Source organism: Mytilus galloprovincialis, chromosome 8, assembly GCF_965363235.1.
Source record: "Mytilus galloprovincialis chromosome 8, xbMytGall1.hap1.1, whole genome shotgun sequence".
Lineage (NCBI taxonomy): Eukaryota > Metazoa > Mollusca > Bivalvia > Mytilida > Mytilidae > Mytilus > Mytilus galloprovincialis.
In genome coordinates this window covers 11,939,917-11,954,644 of record NC_134845.1, presented here as the reverse complement: position 1 = coordinate 11,954,644, position 14,728 = coordinate 11,939,917, and the positions used below count along the sequence as shown (strand labels likewise).

The 14,728-nt window shown below is 33.8% G+C and overlaps 1 protein-coding gene across 3 annotated transcripts in view; it reads left to right on the top strand.

The window, feature by feature from the left end:
- The window catches only part of LOC143085084 (delta-like protein 1), a 38,956-nt gene continuing 24,228 nt past the window's right edge, over positions 1-14,728 (top strand). Inside the window, exon 1 of one of the 3 annotated variants that reach the window (XM_076261262.1) lies at positions 1-275. The gene's annotated coding sequence lies outside the window, so the exon portion shown is untranslated. Of the gene's footprint in view, positions 276-661; positions 864-8,435; positions 8,458-14,728 lie in introns of those variants that run through there. The other 2 variants (XM_076261264.1, XM_076261265.1) reach the window with 2 other exon arrangements.

Sequence of the window (14,728 nt, the reverse complement as noted above, 5' to 3'; positions counted from 1 at the left end):
TGATAAGCGTCCTCTAATTGTGTGGCATACAGCCGAACGGTTGTCCACCATTTACACGGATAGTAACATCAAGTCTTACTTCAAAAATCGTCTTTCCGTCGATTATGGAAATGAAAATGGGATTTTGATTATTGACATCATATACTGATCATGAAGTGGGTGCACGTGTGTTGACTTGAGAGGTTTATTCGGTTTGACAAATAAATCCAAATTTACATTGGTTTGAGTCTTGTGAAAGGGATCAATTAGCCAGGAATCGTTTATTATGTCATCGGGTAAGAATTTTCAAAAACTAGTGTAAAATAAGAAAAAATCAAGGGAAAACCAATTTCTTGACATTTCAAAAGTCTTAATAGTTTATATTTTTAGGCCTATATAAACAAGACATCACCTGATCAATTAAGACTGCATGTTCATATGTAAACAATGCATATTCTAATTAATTTCTAACTTTAGACTAAACCCAAAAAGAAAGACGTCTTTATAAACAATTTATACAAGTACATGTGTTCTTAATTAATCGTTCTGTTTGAATCATCGATTAGATTTGCGATTAAGACACATTTATCTAATTTGACACATTTCAAAATTTTTGCCAGTAGTTTGGTTTTACAATTTTATGTTTAAATGCTTCCTTTCAGAATATTAGTTAGAATTCTAATAATGGCATTTAATCATGATTTAATGTCATAGAGAATTTAAATTTTGACATTTTCGTGAGATATTTAGTTTTTGTGGTCGCGTGTACGTTGGCCATATAGATTACGCTTCATTCAGTGACCAGTATCGAACTCCGTTTTAAAAAATACATGGCGTTTCTACGATCCACTATAGGGAAACATATTAGAGTAATAAATAATTCGGTGAGTTTTTACTTTAAGAATTTTCAAATTTTCAAATTTTTTGAACTGCTCATTTTTCAGGTGTTATTTTTGCAATTGTAAAAGGTTTGCATAGACTCTTTTTTGAGAACACTAAAGATTGCAAAAAATGTATTCCTTTTTTATGCGTTATTTTACACATAATTTAGAAATTATTTTTGAGTGAATTAAGAGAATTGGAAGCCTTATTATTATGATAACCAAATGTACACAGATGTTTTCAAATGTCAAGAGTTTCAATACTCACATGCAGTCTTTGCCTTTCGTGACAAGAATAAATCACTTTGTGTTGACATTATAAACAAACTAATGGTTGCTGCGTTGCTTAACGTCCAGTGGGAAATATTTCATCAGTGTTCAGGACAATAAGAAATATAGAATAAATCCAATAGGATGGTTGGGCAAACTGAGTTGACCGTCTATAAAAAAGTAGTCACAAAGTTCTTTGATATTCGAAGAGCACGTCACGCTGCCCTCATCGGAATAAGCATATCATCCCCATTTCGACCGAATGAAGCTTCTGTATGAGAAAACTCAAACTAAAACTAAACGCAACCTAATATGAAATACTTTGTTTTTGTATGCTTAGTATGAGAGTGGCGTAGCTATGCTATTTTCAAGTGTACTCCAAAACCACGGCGAGGGTTTTAAGTACCCCAATCGGGTCCAGGTTAAAGCGTCCACTGGCGAAGCCCTTAGAAGCTAACGAGTTATAAAGAATGAGATACCATTTCTGTTATTAAAATCTCATCAATAGCAATATACTTTAGAGTCCAATTTGCTTATCTCTTATGTTTAATTTATTCAATGTGTTGAATTGGAAACATGGCCATTGGTTTAAGAGAAACTGATGTCGGCCAAACCAGTTACTTTAACTATGTATAATATGAGCCGCACTCGATCAAAACCCCTTGTTTGTGCAAATTTAATAGAGTTGCAGGTTTATTATGAAAATTCGTTAAGGGTTCAGTGGAACCCTGGTTTTCGCCTGGAATTGTTTCCCGCGAAAAGAGAATCAATTTTTCATTCCATCACTTTTTTTCAAAAATCCAACATGTTCTTAAGATATTGTTTCTTGATCTGGAATATTATTTCTTTTCAAATGTTATGACAATCTCTGAAGGTTTTCAAATATGTAAAATATAATAATCCCAGACCGTCTGTCAATTGCGAAAAGATAAGTCCGTCTGTCAACTGAGAAATGAATAAAAAATACTTTCAAAATTTTACTTCAGACATCATAGAAAAAGCTTCTGCCAAAGATTCATTAAATTGAAGGTTTGACAAAGTAATTGATGTGTAACAAACTTGAAATCCAGACTGAATCTACTTGTTAACTTCAAATAGAAATCCTTTTATGAGTAAAATACGGGAAAATTAAAAATATTATTTCATCATTATGCTCTGGATACTCTAAGTCTTATGATCACAAAAAGCTTCTGCCCAATCTTCGTAAAATTTCATGAAGGTTTGACAAAGTTAATGATATTTAAGAAAATCTTTAACCACATACTAAACCTTAAATGGTGACGATGCCAACGAAATCTATGATCGCTATGTCTCGCTTTTGCGACATGAATGTCGCAGGCTCGATAAAAATGCAAACTACTTATCGAATCTCAGCAAATAATGAAATGCTTCAAACAAAAGGAAAGTAATAAGTAGAATTCACAGTAGATTCAGACTTTGACAGAAAATGAACAAATATACAGCACGGTACCATCTGATTGAAAAGTAAATGTCGTCACTTTTATTCGCAATTAAATGGTGAAAGATTTACAAGGCTGGTGTTGATTAACCAGTTCTTTTCAATTTATATAGATTTAATTTTTTTTAACAAAATTCAAGTGTACGCCCGGGCGTTTTGACGTAAACATAGCTACGCGCCTGGAGTATCCTAAGCATCCAAAAAAAGAAGTATTTCATATTAGTAAGGTTGATATTGCGATGATTTTGAATGAACACTGATGATATGATCTTTCTAATTTTAATGCCAAATTAGAGTGTTGACTGGCCCTAATACCACGGTCTACTGAACATAGAAAATGAGAGTGTAGGGCATTCGTGTACTATGGACACATTCTTGTTTGTTTATTATTTTATTATCTGAAGTATTTTATTTAAGTTAGCACGATAGCACATGCATTTCCTGACCTTTAGGGATAATGAAAGCCGTTCTAGAATTTTCACCACTTTCTAACACTGCCCATAATTCTACCTGCACGATCGACAGTTATAGATGAAGTACTTTTATTACCATATTCAGAATTAAGAAACATGTTAAATTATGCATGGTACCTTTTTTGCTATCTTCATAAACCTAAGACTGCTAGTGCTTTAATGGCTTTTATCGTGCATTGAATACAAAATCTAAAAAAAAAAATCATTTCATATTTTTCTAGACTACACCTAATTCTTCCCTTGGAATGTATATTCAGTTGATCTATGCTGTATCTTATGTGCAAAAACACTGTTCAGATACATTGACTTAATATATATATAAACAACACAATTTTGGTATCGATGGATGTGTCTTCTTTGTACACAAATATTCCCAAAAATGAAGGAATAGTCGCTTGTGAACAGGTATGGAACAATCGTAAGGATAAACATCCCCCAACAGACTGTCTGGTTCAGTTGCTGAGACAAGTGCTTGAAAACAACAATTTTGTATTCAACGACCAGCACTACTTGCAGGTTGACGGTACCAGTATGGGAACCAAAATGGCACCTTCTTTTGCCAACATTTTCATGGGGAGTCTCGAAGAACGCATCCTTTCGAATGTACCATACAAACCCTTGTCTTGGCTCCGTTATATTGATGACATCGACATCAAATGGAACGAAACTGCAGAACGCCTGCAAAAATTTCTCGATTTCTGTAACAACTTTCATCAATCGATCAAGTTCACATCTGAAGTTTCAAATGAGAAAATTGCGTTTCTCGACACCACCATAACTTTAGAAAACGGAGTCATGACAACAGACCTTCACACCAAAAAAACTGATAAACACCAATTTCTCTCTCCGAAGAGTTGTCACCCGAAACACTGCTCCCGGAGCATTCCGTACAGCCAAGCCATCAGGTTAAAACGGATTTGTTCATCGGAATCAAAGTTAAACCATCGTTTAGGGCAACTCAGACAGCAACTCAAATCAAGAGGTTATAAGAACAAAAGTATTTCAGAAGCTTTCGGAAAAGCAAACGAAAAAGAACGAACAAACCTACTTGAATACAAAGAAAAGACGGCCCAGACAAATAAAATCCCGTTTGTTGTTAGCTTTCATCCTCATCTGACAAATATTTCATCAATTGTCCACAAACACTGGCGTCTTATTGAAAATGATCCTTCCTTAAGCGAGATTTTTCCATCACCTCCCGTTATGGCTTACCGCAGACCAAAAAACCTCAAAGATATTCTAGTATCATCCAAAGTATCTAAACGGGAGATATCAACAATCGGAGGTTATAAACAATGCGGAAGGGGCAATTGTAAGTGCTGCAAAGTCGCCAATATAGAAACCCAGTTCATCAGCACAGTCACAAAGAAAAATTACAACATATTTATAACATCAAATTGCAAAACGCAAAATTGCATTTATGTTTTAACGTGTGGAACTTGCAAATTACAATATGTTGGTGAAACAGAAACCCCATTTAACATCCGACTAAATAACCATCGGTCATTTTATACAAAAGAAAGGAACTGCCCAATTACAAGACACCTTTTAAGAGCAGGACATGATTTTGAAAACATCACATTTCAAATCATTGAGAAAAATCAAAATTGGGATACACAAGGAAGACAAAAAAGAGAGAGATTTTGGATGCACCAGTTACGAACTCTTGAACCTGATGGACTCAATGAGAGAGACGAAAAAAGATTTCAAAGCAAATCAAAACCATAGTTATCTTGAAATCATACAAATTAATTTATAAAAATTCATACAATTAATCGAACATCTATAAATGTGTTAAACTTTTATTCCAACTTCATGTAGTTGTAGCTACAAACATATTTTATGACCGAATTAATATGTTACACCCATCCCTCAAATCTTGTATAGATTAAGCTACAAAAATATTTTTCTGTCATGCATCCGATTTCACCTTGAGAGATGCACACGCCTGATGAAGCTAATTTGTTTAGCGAAATATTGCGTATTTCTATTTAACATCTAATAGAACTTTTTAATGTATCAATTAGTGTGTTTTAGTTATATTCTTAGACATTTATATAATTTTAATTCAGTAACTGTATCAGTTTATTTTCACAAACTGATCCACGCTCAATTAGATTGAATGTTGATTGTTGCTATTTTTATATATATATATATATATATATATATATATATATATATATATATATATATATATATATATATATATATATATATATATATATATATATATATATATAAGAAGATGTGATAGGAGTGCCAATGAGACAAATCTCCATCCAAGTCCCAATTTATAAAAGTAAACCATTAAAGGTCATAGTACCGCCTTCAACACAGAGCTTTGGCTCACACTGAACTGAAAGGGTTCCAAAAATGACAAGTGTTAAACCATTCAAACAAGTAAATACTACCGTGCCACCTTTAGGTTATCTCACTTGTCTCATTTCACATAACTTAATAAAAACATACCATATAATTCACATTAAATAATGTTCACAGTGTTATATTTATTTATCATCATCCACAATTGACCATAAACCACAGCTACACATCTCACGTTACAGTAGTTATATCTATATAAATTCTTAGGGACATGTAAATGAACGTCCAAGGAAGTACTTCGGAGAAATTAAAAAAAATTAAGAATTTAAAATTGATCTATTAGTCGGAAGAGCATTGGTTAAGGAACACATTAAGCTAGACAAAATTGATAGGTCATGGAGATCCTTTTCGTGTGATTTGATTTTTAAAATATGGCGGAAAAGGTTAACTCGGACTTTTATCTTATATTTGCAATGGTATTAATTGGGTCTCGACTCGAAAGAAAAGAAATCAAGAATCTGCTTAAATTTTGGTAAATAACCCTTTTTGAGCTTTTAAGTCTTAAATGAAAAGATAAATGGGTGTTATGGTGCAAAATATTTTACCTTGTTTCGTAGGGAAACAACCAAGGAGCTCAACATCTTACAAATCCCAAAACCTCACCAAAGTACATCCTTAAGTCGTTAGGTTCATTTTTTTCATTGTACTGGTACTATGGTTCATACTCTTTTAGATCTATGCCCTTTTTTTTTTTTACAATCGATATACATTTTTTGACGTGTCAAGAAAAACCATCCTTTAACATTGAATTTAGATGGCACTGGCCTTACGCGTACATTAAGTTAAAAGCATGTTGTTTATTTTCCCAAAACAACTTCATATTGTCTAAAATATTTATTACATACCCTGCCAACACTCAAATGTCAATTAACAGATGCAATCTTAAAACTTCAATATTTAAAACAATGTAATGCTAAAAAAAAAGAGAGAGAAAAAAAAAAAAAACCACTGGCGCCAGAAATAACAGCTTCTTAGTTAATGCAACAAATATAGAAGGAAAAAATAACGGGGAAATTTAAACGATTATGATAATTAACTATCCTTTGTATATTAATAACGCAAGTCATTCACCACTTTATATTTTTACACGGGTAAAGTTTCGTTGATGGGCTTTCAAAACGTAAATTTACATGTATGTTCTATGTAAAATAGACGAAATAGTAGTTTATCGAGGATCAAACCTCATAAACATGTCCAGAATTCAAAGCAAATTAAATACTATGTAAACTTCAATATATTTTTGTTATGCAAAGTCAATGGGATTGGAAAATGAGATAAACAAGTATTGAAGTAGTAATTAGAACATTTTTCAATTATGACTTGGAATGAGAGTTATTTCATTGGCACTCATACCACATCTCTTTATATCTATCAGATGTAAGTCTAATAACTTATAACATCTGATTTACATAGAAGTAATATTTTTTATATTTTTTCTAGTTATTAAATAACCGATTAGTTTTGATGAAACAGGAAAAAGTGTCATTGATCTCAAATTTTTAGACTTTTAGAAAATCTTTGGTAGTAAAATGATCTAGAATGAAATCTTAATTGCGTCTTTTCACTGCTTTTGTATGGCAATGTTGCAATATGAATATATCAATCGCTGTACTATCTTGTCTTGTTTTAATTAACTTTTTGATGAAAAATGATAATACTTCTAGGTAAAACAAAAGAAGCTTGACTGTAGATTACACCATTGCTCTGTTAGTTTTATAGGGTAAAACGAATATGTTATATTGTTTGTGTTTTGTCGTATAACAGATTAGGCCGTTATTAGTAGAACGTAGAGAAAAGACAAACAGGTGGTAAACTATGATATTCACCACTATCTCTGTAAATATTCAACTTGTACATATTATAATGTCACTGGCGGATCCAGAAATTTTCATAAGTGGGGTCCACTGACTGCCTAAGAGGGGGCCCGTTCCAGTCACGCTTCAGTGATTCCCTATATAAGCAATCAAATTTTTTCCCAAAAAAAGGGGCGGTGACTACACCTGTCCAGGTTGACCTACTTCTGACTTAATTATATACTATTGGACTTAAAAAGCCATTGCAATGACATAGTTCTCAGCCTTGCAGATACCGAGAGAAATATATTGGAAAACGTCAATGAGTCAAAAACAAAACGAAAAACGAAACTGATATCCGAAGTAACAAACGTGTTTTAATGATAGAAGTCAGCGTTGGTGGTTTGTTTAATGTTTTTTGAAGCCTACAATAAAACCAAACGAACTATTCATAGGAAGACAAAGCCGTTCATGGAAAAATTGCATTGTGTGACAGATAACTGATAATCATTCTGAATTCTTGAAGCCTAAAAACACTAAACGAATATTCTAAATCGAAACTCGTTGAATATAATTATGTCAATATCAAAGTCAAGTAAATGTTGTATTTCTCTTTAAGTCTTTCCAAAAACCCAACCACCTGAAGATGAAATATAGTTACTGTAGTGATACCTTAAATCCACTTAAAATTTGATTCTATCGTCGCTTACTCGTCGAAGGTATAAGCAAAAAGCGGATAAGAATTTAAAAGACAACGGTCTCTATGTGTTCAATTTTTTACTAATTATAATCTTTAAATTAGAGTTTTGAAATCCTAGAACCTTTTACCAATGTCTATAATGACTTGTATTTCACATGGAAAACAAACACACTGAGAGATAAGTATATCTGCGTTTGTTTATTCGATTTCATAATTCACCAAAGAAAACAAATTTTGATTGATTTATCATACATTTCTTAAGATATGATAGAAAATGACTTATCCAGTACTTTATGTTATTACTTCTGTTAAATTTGTCAGAATCCGTTGATGTTACATAAATCAATGTCAAATAGTTTATATAGACATGTCTTAACCAACTTTTAGAAACAGATTTACTCTCAAATGTTTTAGACACTTTTCAATCAACTTTATATACTATTGGACTTCTCATCCTTGCAGATACCGAGAGAAATATCTTGGAAAACGTTCCTGACTGGACTAATAATAAGGATATGTGGTATGATTGATACAACTATTCACCAAAGTTCAAATGTAGTGATTTTAAGCAGTTATGGGCAAATGTATTGTATGGCCTTCAACAATGAGAAAAATCCATACCGTATAGTCGGCTATAAAGAGCTCCGACATGGAAAATGTGAAACAATAAGTCCTCCTAAAACCAGTATGCAGTTCTCTAACTCTGACTCTCTAAACTATAGTACGACAAAAAATCAGATATTGTTCCAAGAAGCGTTCAAATTCAGCCGTCCCGATCATCCAGTTCTTAAACCTATTCTAATTCGATTTGTATCTTTCACATGGTAAAAAACGATCGAACATGTCCCGACAACATCCCGATTCTACCATATGCAATCCGACAGTGAACACACATCCTATCACAGTCTGCTGCACCGCATTGCAACGGCTTTGTCTGGACTCCGTTTTATCGTGTTTTGTAATGACGTGGGTATTAGTGCCGTATTTTGTAAAATAACGGAACTGTTCCGGAACAAAGACCGCATTCGGTAACAAGTGGATGCACTCTGGACCGGCAAAAATAATAATAAAAATAATGTTTAGAAATGCATAGGGTCAAGAAATATAAATGAAAAGCATGAAGATTTTTATCTGATGATGTCACAATTATGTCATAAATGTACTGTTTTCACAAAAACGATGAAAAATACAGAATTTATGCAGTTTTCTGTCTTTATTTCTGTTGTGGAAACATCCTGCGCAGCCGAGAAACAACAACATAATTTAACAGTAGATTTATAACAACTATTGGCATAATCTCATCAAATATAAAGTTGTTTCTTGGGTGCACACATACTTTTTCCATCTAAAATATTCCTAAAATTTGATGAAAAAAAGGAAAATTACGAAATTTAACAAAATATGCAAATTAGGTCATGATTTGTTGCCATGGTAACTTGTTCAATGTAAAATTTGTTTTGTTTTTCAAAGTACCTTATACATTAGTTAAGTTTTCAGTAATTTAAGAATATGTTTGATAACTTTTAAATTTGCAGTAATTTTTGGGTCAAATAAGGGCCTTATTGCCCCAACTCCTTTCTCCAGGTCCTGCCCGTTTCTCAGGACTTTGTTACAATTTTGATCCGATACAGCAAATAAGTCACAATTTTAATCCGACTAGACAAAAGAAGTTTTCCCGATTGTTACAGGACAAACCTAACTGTTGGGGCGATTCGTCGATCTCTCGGAATATGTCAAGAAAGTATACGAATGCGTTTAGACAATGAAAGGTCATTCCAGATCATTGAGGATAGTAATCCGACTTGTCGTGTCTGTCTAATCTCAAACGGGAACAATAATCGACACTGTGTGAACGACCCATTATCTCTGAAAAAAAAACCACCTAAACATATATACATCTAATGAAGAACCGTGCAGTATATATATATATATATATATATTTTTTTTTTTAAGAAAAAGCGCATAATATTATCCTCAACCTTTAGAATCGTCAACCTTTTGTCAGTCGTCAATTTTTTTTAACTACACGTATCATTAAAAATCCGGATAAAAATTAAACGTTTTCTGAATGCGTTAGATAGCTTTTTTGAATAAAACATTTATAGAAAGTGTAAGTTTTTTTCTGCTTTAAACATGTCATGACTAGCGACAGCAATCATGTTCTGCAATGTATACGTGCAAAATATTACAACCTCAGTATACAAGCGCATTTGTCTTATAAAACATGTAATATTCTATGATTTCCTTGGGCATTATATCTTACATCATTGACGAGTTTTGATTTGTGATTTTGTCAGCACCCTGGATCATCTAGATCTAGCTTAGTATATTCACACGTTTTTATGCTCGTTTTTATCATACAGAAAATGACGTTGACAGTTGACAGAATGGTGAATGCAACGATAAAGCTGTTTACATCATTGTATTATATTTTAGTTTTCATTTCAATTTACAAATTATAAATGATTTTTTGTTTTTTATGTTAATTTTCTTTTTATAAAAAGTGATGTATGTAATACAATAGAACATTTGAAGATCGGGCAGCAATAACACTTCCAAAATAGGAGCAGAAATATATAGCTCTGGAAGGGTTAATTAAGAAATACCTGACCTACTAGCAGAAGTAGACTTAGTTTTTTAAGTCGGCTAGTCCATTGTGGAATCCGTGTGATTTCCTGAGGACCCTTGCAGAAATATCCCGTAGAAATAACAATTCTAACAAAATAAGTTTATGAGGTGGAAAATGCAATAAAAGATTGAAAAAAATAAATATTTTCATTTAAGAGTCAGGATATACTTTAAACCATATAGTATAAACATATCTTACCATAATTATTTTGTATTATATAGACTCTGTAATGCAAGTCTTGCATGATGAAAGCAGAACTTTAATAATAGACTGTGACCTGTGACATCCGAGTAGACCCCACAATCTAGATCGTTACTCGTGACATCTGAGTAACCCTACCTATAGACTGTGACCTGTGACATCCGAGTAGACCCCACAATCTAGATCGTTACTCGTGACATCTGAGTAACCCTACCTATAGACTGTGACCTGTGACATCCGATTAGACCCAACAATCTAGATCGTTACTCGTGACATCTGAGTAACCCAATCTATAGACTGTGACCTGTGACACCCGAGTAGACCCCACAATCTAGATCGTTACTCGTGACATCTGAGTAACCCTACCTATAGACTGTGACCTGTGACATCCGATTAGACCCCACAATCTAGATCGTTACTCGTGACATCTGAGTAACCCTACCTATAGACTGTCGCCTGTGACATCCGAGTAGACCCCACAATCTAGATCGTTACTCGTAAAATCTGAGTAACCCTACCTATAGACTGTGACCTGTGACACCCGATTAGACCCCACAATCTAGATCGTTACTCGTGACATCTGAGTAACCCTTGCTATAGACTGTGACCTGTGACATCCGAGTAGACCCCACAGTCTAGATCGTTACTCATGACATCTGATTACCCCTTCCTATAGACTGTGACCTGTGACATCTGAGTAGACCCCACAATCTAGATCGTTATTCGTGACATCTGAGTAACCCTACCTATAGACTGTGACCTGTGACTTCCGATTAGACCCCACAATCTAGATCGTTACTCGTGACATCTGAGTAACCCTACCTATAGACTGTGACCTGTGACATCCGAGTAAATCCCACAATCTAGATCGTTACTCGTGACATCTGAGTAACCCTACCTATAGACTGTGACCTGTGACATCCGATTAGACCCCACAATCTAGATCGTTACTCGTGACATCTGAATAACCCTACCTATAGACTGTGATCTGTGACATCCGAGTAGACCCTACAATCTAGATCGTTACTCGTGACATCTGAGCAACCCTACCTATAGACTGTGACCTGTTACATCCGAGTAGACCCCACAATCTAGATCGTTATTCGTGACATCTGAGTAACTCTACCTATAGTCTGTGACCTGTGACATCCGAGTAGATCCCACAATCTAGATCGCTATTCGTGACATCTGAGTAACCCTACCTATAGACTGTCGCCTGTGACATCCGAGTAGACCCCACAATCTAGATCGTTACTCGTGAAATCTGAGTAACCCTACCTATAGACTGTGACCTGTGACATCCGAGTAGACCTCACAATCTAGATCGTTACTCGTGACATCTGAGTAACCCTACCTATAGACTGTGACCTGTGACATCCGAGTAGACCCTACAATCTAGATCGTTACTCTTGACATCTGAGTAACCCTACCTATAGACTGTGATCTGATACAGCTAAGTAGACACTTAATTCTAGACCTTGATATATAACATCTGAGTCGACCCTATGATATTTACTGTGACCTGGTATATCTGATTGCACCTTTAATTCTAGACAATTGTAACTTTTGACATCTGAAAAGACCCTTAATTCCAGACTTATCTGAAAAATCTGAGTAGACCTTTATAAAATTGTAGACCGTGATCTATAACATCTGATTGAGGAGGCTTTTATAATTAAAATACTGTGACCTGTATTATCTGAGTAGAATCTAAGTGATAACTATTTGCACCACTGGGTCGATGCCACTGCTGGTGGACGTTTCGTCCCCGAGGGTATCACCAGCCCAGTAGTCAACACTTCGGTGTTGACATGAATATCAATAATGTGGTCATTTTTATTAATTTCCTGTTTACTAAACTTTGAATTTTTCGAAAAAACTAAGGATTTTCTTATCCCAGGCATAGTTTACCTTAGCCGTATTTGGCATAACTTTTTGGAATTTTGGATCATCAATGCTCTTCAACTTTGTACTTGTTTGGCTTTATAAATACTTTGATATGAGCGTCACTGATGAGTCTTGTGTAGACGAAACGCGCGTCTGGCGTACTAAATTATAAGCCTGGTACCTTTGATAACTAATTCAGAGTAGACCCTTAACCTGTAATATCTGAGTAGACCCTACATGACTGTCACTTGTGACATATGAGTAGACCATAAAGACTAACTAGACTGTAACCATAACAATCTGCAAAGTGCAAACTGTTGTTTTATGACAGATAAAGTTATATACAAAATATAAAATACATGTACATAAAATGTCTAAGTATTATGTAAGAACTATTTATCATTTTCCAGACTAACATATTCAACCCCTACGGTTTTAGATTGTTTGTTAAGATTTAAAATTGAAATTAATAAGGTATATGCCAGTGGAAGCAAATATGAGTGTTAATAGTTATCAAAGGTACCAGGATTATAATTTAGTACGCCAGATGCGCGTTTCGTCTACATAAGACTTATCAGTGACGCTCAAATCAAAATATTTATAAAGCCAAACAAGTACAAAGTTGAAGAGCATAGAGGATCCAAAATTCCAAAAAGTTGTGCCAAATACGACTAAGGTAATCTATGCCCTGGATAAGAAAATCCTTAGTTTTTCGAAAATTCAAAGTTTTGTATACAGGAAATTTATAAAAATGACCAACTTATTGATATTCATGTCAACACAGAAGTGTTGACTACTGGGCTGGTGATACCCTCGGGGACGAAACGGCCACCAGCAGTGGCATCGATCCAGTGGTGTAAAATAGTTATCAAAGGTACCAGGATTATAATTTAGTACGCCAGACGCGCGTTTCGTCTACATAAGACTCATCATGCAGTGACGCTCAAATCAAAATATTTATAAAGCCAAACAAGTACAAAGTTGAAGAGCATTAAGGATCCAAAATTCCCCAAAGTTGTGCCAAATACGGCTAAGGTAATCTATGCCTGGGATAAAAAAATCCTTATTTTTCGAAAATTCAAAGTTTTGTATACAGGAAATTTATAAAAAAGAGAAGAAAAAAAAACCCAAATAAACAAAGAGAAACTTATTCTTTAAGAAATGAATATTTGACATAGAAAAGAAATTACAATAGATCTGGACTGTCTCATCATATGATATCATATGACACAAACATAGACCTTTTTTTCAAAAATTATTATTTTACAGTTTATAAGAAGAATGTCAAACGTAGAACATATACATTTCTTTGGTCATTATTTCAATCGTCGATTACATTCAGAGTTTTACAAACCTTTTTAATGCACTTATAAATTAACTTTAACATTTTTTACCTGTTTTTATTTTATTGCCCTCCCGACTGTTATTGTACCACGTTTCACTTTATACGAAAGAATAACCACTCAGTAAATCATGTCTTTATTATAGTTTAATCGTCAAAACCTGCATATTGTATCACGCTTGTCTCTGTGGAAGTGTTTATTATAATTTAAACGACAAAAACACAACTTCTGCTGATTATGTAATGATAAAATAAAATGTATGTAAAACTTCAATGAGACAGCAACCGGAAAAACAAAAACAAAAAACAAAAAACAAAAAAGATTGTAGACAAAAAGTAAAGACATTGTAATGTCTTCAACATCAGCGAGTATCTAAAACAAATCTCGCAATCGTTCTGCTTAACTAAATCTGATGTGACTTATAATGCATGATAAACAGGAACTGTCTTCACAGAATAGAAACCAAGTGATTGCATATTGTTCAGTTTCAACAAAATTACAAGTGTTAAACCTACCATAGAATGCTAGCGGTTAAACTTTTAGAATTGAGAAAAGACAAACGAATCAAACACAAGTTTAGCAACGAAGTAATGTCTTCTGCAAGATAACTACATAATGTGTCTAATACCGATGGTCGAATATATATATATATATATATATATATATATATATATATAGGACACTGAGCAGAGGTCGTTACGCCGAAATGCGATAAATGACGATGAAGTTGA